The following is a 5,365-nucleotide window of genomic DNA, read 5'->3' on the forward strand; positions in this document are numbered from 1 at the left end:
ATCATTAAACTCTTTGGTCTCATTTTGAAAAAAAAAACAAACAAAAAAAAAACTGGACAAGTTTAGACTATTAGGCTTGTGTAGAGCCTGACTACCTTCTCTTTCAAGGATTCCAGACTCCAGCAAGAAAGAAATGTTCAGGGCATGTGAAAAAAGGGGAGATTTGAGGTGAAATGTAATGCTGACCTGGAAAGTGTGCTGTCTTTAAACATGTGTTTTTATTAGCAACATAGAACTCATTTCTCCGATATGAAGTATTTATAGCAATTATTACAACACTGTGGCAAAATTCTGCTTCCGGTTAAATTTGGAACAGTAGCACAAGATACTTAGGGCCATGTTTATGGTCACATCTGCTCAGGGTATCCTTGAAAGTAATCTAACATTTCATTCCTCTTAAAGATTGTTTCTTGGTGTGTGCTGTACTTGATCATCTGCTCCTCTTTCCTTGGAGCTTTTGTAGAAAAGTGAAGTATCTGTTAGAACTTCCTCACTGTGGTTTTCCCTTAATTATATGAGGGATGTGTGACCTTTTTTTCTTTTTTAAGCCCCCCCCTGCCCACCGTAGTCTTGGATGGAAAACTGTTTCAGTTTGAGGATATCTGTGCTTGGTCTGAAAACAACAGTCTGTGGCTATAGATCCTGAAGAAATGTCAATCAGATGCCCAACAGTTGCTGAAGTTTGAATGATGTAGAAACTGTCATAGCAGGCCCACTCTGAAGTGTTTTCCCTCTGCTGTGTGCCACCTTCAGCCTTGTAAAGGATTTAGCAGACCTCCTCATGGCTTCCATAGAGCCATAAAGCCACCCTTTGGCTCCTGGCTCAGCCTAGCATGCAGGGAAGATGAGGGCACAAACATGCAGGGACTATTGCTATGCCAGCACTTTAGAGATGCCATAACATGAGTTGCATGCTTCCAGTCCCGCTGCAGAGTGCTGCTCCATGCACAGCCTTCACAGGAAGGAAGAAATAGCAGCAATAGTGCTAGTGCTGGCTGCCAACCTGAGAAATGCACTGCACACCATGGCCCTGTTCACCTTTGCCTCCTTCCAACCCGTGAACTAGTCTGGCAATGAAAACAATTTACAAGGCAATAATTTTTAATCACTGTGACCAATTAACAGCCACAAACACAGAGGCATAGCAAAAGATCAGCTATTTTTCTTCCAAGAAATATCTCAACCATTTCTTGAGCCCTACAGAAAAGGGGTGGAAAAAGCCACTTAGAAAGATTTATCTGAAATGTTCTGCTTGCCCAAGCAGCTCACTGGTATGAGAAGATCACACTTTGAAACTGAACAGAGCAGAACTTTCTTCATTTTTCTGCAGAAAAGAAAGCAATCTTTGGCTTTGTAGATTGAGATGAAGTAGAGAGAGAGAGAGAGATGGAAATGCTCACTTTCCTGGGTCCTTCCTTCATTATTCCTTCTCATTTTTTCTGATCCCTCCTATCTTGCTGCTTTGTGTAGCTGTAAATACCAGTAGGACTAGAGGAGTAACTGGATGGCATCTCTCCCCTTATATTGTATATTAAGGTCCTTCAGAGAGTTTACAAATTACCCTCCCATCTGATGTTATTTGAATAGCTTTTTCTATAACATTTATGACAGGTTCAATTTTAACTCCATCCCTTTCACAAGCAACAATTTATTTCACTTTACTGAAAAGTATTATTAGAAGTAACACCAAACCCAAAAATAATCTGAAGTTTTCTGGCAATAAGAGGAAGGTTGTAACATAAGACAGGGAGAAATCTTCCTGTTACTGACCAGCTCAGGGCAGGTGGGGACTGGCATGATCCCAGTGTAATTTTAGCCCATGTGTTGCACAGAAAGTAGCTTCTTACTACTCCCACTGAAGCCCAGAGTGCAGTGTGATGAGCTAACCTGATGCACAGCCATCTTTGTGCTGTACAGGAGGGGGGACAGAGATGCCATAGCTCCTTCACAGGGTGTTCCTTCATGCCTGTAAATGCAGTTATTTTCGGTTGAAGTATGTAGAGCTTTCTAGTCTTGGAGAGGCCACCTGAGAATTCCAGCTGAGGACAGGGTTAGTTCCTTTAGCATTATACTTGACATTATATCTTCGTGCTTTTCCAACCACTTTAACCATGAGCCGCTGATATTGGAGTCAGTCAGATACAGAGGTGTCATGTGCAGTACTCGGGACACTGCCATTCCATGGAACTGGAGCATGAACCTTCCAGTGATCCATACTGCACATGATGTTATGATGTAGAATATTGACAGCAACACCACAAAAACCATGACAAGAGGTTTATTTACATGATTGTTTATGTCTGTTGTCATGCTTTACTGGTTTTCTGGGTCACATATTCTGGGAGAGGTAAGGCCTATTTTTCTCCTTCTTGGGTGTTAGTTATTCCAGGATAGAATTAGCAATACCCCAAATTTATTGCTTCAATAACATCTGCAAAGCACTATCTCATCATTGGTTGATGTGTTGGCAGTTACCGTATGCTTGGGGGAGATTCGGATCCCAAGTTTCTGACCATGGCAGATGAGTTGTTCAGCACAAATCAGGCTATACAAGAAGTCTCCCTCCAATATACTGCAGCATCAACAGGCCTTGGGAATCATAGAATTGCCTGGGTTGAAAAGGACCACAATGATCACCCAGTTTCAACACCATGCTATATGCAGGGTCACCAACTATGAGACAGAGCTACATCCAGCCAGGCCTTGAATGCCTCCAGGGATGGGAAATCCTCAAACTCCTTGAGCAACCTGTTCCAGTACATCATCCTCTGCATGAAAAACTTCTTCCTAATATCTAATCTGAATCTCCCCCGTCTGTGTGGGAAATTGGTAATCACAGCCTGAACCTCTGATTAATCAGCTGAGACAAGTGTTGGGTCAGCTGTGGGAGCACAGGTGAGAGTAATTTAGCTGTGCTCCCGGAAGGGATGAAGCTTGACTCCACCTCCTCTAGACTGCATTTAATGGCTGACCACCACTAAGGCAGCATCTCGTGGAGATCGCTCTTTGGTGGAGATTGTCTCAGCGGTTCCCAGCAGACCAAAGGCTTCCATATGGGTGAGTTTTTCCTGTAAATAACCTTCTGGATATTTACTACCCTCTTTTCATTATTGTTGCCGTACAGATATTTATTACCATCTTTTCATTATTGTCACCGTACACCTGTCTTAGTTTAAACAGTCTTGTCACTGCCCCACTTCATACCTAAGTGAAGTGAACAGAAAGGTTTCATTCTGTGGCTGGACAGGTAGGTGGTTGTTTTGCTTTCAGTTATTGGCTTGAAGCTTGCCAGACCTGATATCTGAAGTATGATTCAGCTGCAGTACCTGCAATGTGCATTCTTTCTGGACTGATGGTTGGACTTGATGATCCTAGAGGTATTTTCCAACCTTTATGATTCTATGATTTTCCTGGTACATCTTTTGGTAGTTTGGGTAGTTCATGAATTCAAGATTGCATTCTGTCTATTGTGCTTACTAGTATCAGCCATTTAATTTTTTTTATTTATTTTATTTTTCTGCTTGAGTCCTTCTAATGTCCTAGCCCAGTGCTGGATTAGTGCCAGTGGTGGATTAACATGCTTTTCCTTGACATGGGGAAGTGGGACATCACATGAATATTATCTTTGAATTGCCTCTGGCTGGATTTGTCAGCCATCTGTCCAAACTCTGAAACAGTAGTCATTTGTTTAGGTTGAACATAGTGCTCTGGTTCAGGCCTGTACCACTGATCCTTTCCACAGAATCTGTCTTACTCTACCCCCTCCAACCAGGACATCCCAGCAGAGACCTGAATCGTCAGTTTTGTAGTGTGAGAGCTTTCTTCTCCTGACACTGTGAGAGAGGCTTGTTCCAAAATAGCCAGTGGCCTTGTGCTCAGGGGCTATACACCATCAAGACTATAGTCCTTGGACCAAGCAACAGAGCAAGAACTTGGACAACCATCCTACATGTGCCTTAAATGCCTGCCACTGCTGCCCAAAAGGATCTTTTCTCTTAATTCTGAGTAGAGAAGCTTTTATCTGAAAGCTCATGTTAAAAATAAATTATATCAAGAAATAAATCTATCTTTGCAACTGCTACCTCAACTCATGCAAGTGACAGACCATAGGTCTGCCCTGCTGTGATAAATCAGGGGTCAGAATTGCATAGATGTTCTGAAATGATGCTTCTGAAAATCTACTAGTGGGGAAGCTAAAAAGGCTCCAATTCCTACAGGGAAAACATACGAACTAGGCTTTTTAAAGGCCTAACGGTTGTGAAGTATGGTAATTTCCACCATGTGTATCTTATACTCGAGCTGTAATTCAGACAATTTCAGTTAATAAACTGGTTTATGCATTTGTTAACAGCACTCTTTTTAAAAGAGAAGTTTATAATAATCACATACACATAGAAGTCACTTTCTTCGTCTTATCAGCTGTTCGTGCATTTAGGATACTCCCCTATTCTAGTTTCTCCGAAGCAAGAATTATTTTAATTTAGAACACTATTCAAGAAAAATTATTTAAGCAAGCTTATTTGCTAAGCAGCACAATTGAAGTGAGAATTATTGTTCCTCTGTATCAGATCTGTTCTGGGATTTCTGCTAATGGAGAAAGCTGGTGTTCTCTGGGTCTGCCCACAGGCTTGGCCACATGCCACAGGACTCTGGAACTGCAGCTTAGGGACCTGCATCACCTCACTTTCCTTCCCTGTGGCAGCCTTTCCCAGAATGAGTGTGCGTTTCAGATTTTTGACAGATCTAAGTGCTGCTGTCACACAGTACAACCTTGCAAACAATCTTTTTCAAACACTACACTGCAGATCGCATCATTCCCATGCAAACTAAGCCAAATTAATGTCTTTTTAAACCCCCATTGCAAAAGATTAAAAAGTGTATACAAAGGAGTTTAAAGGAACAAAGACTTGCTGCCGGGGCCAATGGAGAACTTTACATCATAGTGAGTTGTTTTTAACAGTTGCAAAACAGAATGTTCTTTTTTCCAGTTCATTTAAGTTTTATGATGAGTTTAGCCTAAACTATGACTGTATTACCAGAAGGAGGTAAATACTGATGGATTTTCTGTTGGAATATGTGATTTTTTTCATTGTTGTTTGTTAGCTTTCATGTGAAGAATCATTTTAATTGACTTAGTCTTTGCCTAATTAATGTATTTATAATAAGTGTTTAATCACTCAAAAAGATATCTTAATTTTTGGCTGTTGCTCCCCTGACTTTCAAACTGCTTGCAAGCAGAACAATGTGAGATTCATTTACTCCCATTGAGAGGCACCTCGCTTCACAGAGAGCTTCGCTGACATCAGTGAATGTCCTTGTTATGTCTGGCAGCAGCTACCAAGCTAAGATTTATCAGCCTGGTTTG

The sequence above is a fragment of the Coturnix japonica genome, chromosome 6 (assembly GCF_001577835.2).
Source record: "Coturnix japonica isolate 7356 chromosome 6, Coturnix japonica 2.1, whole genome shotgun sequence".
Classification (NCBI taxonomy): domain Eukaryota; kingdom Metazoa; phylum Chordata; class Aves; order Galliformes; family Phasianidae; genus Coturnix; species Coturnix japonica.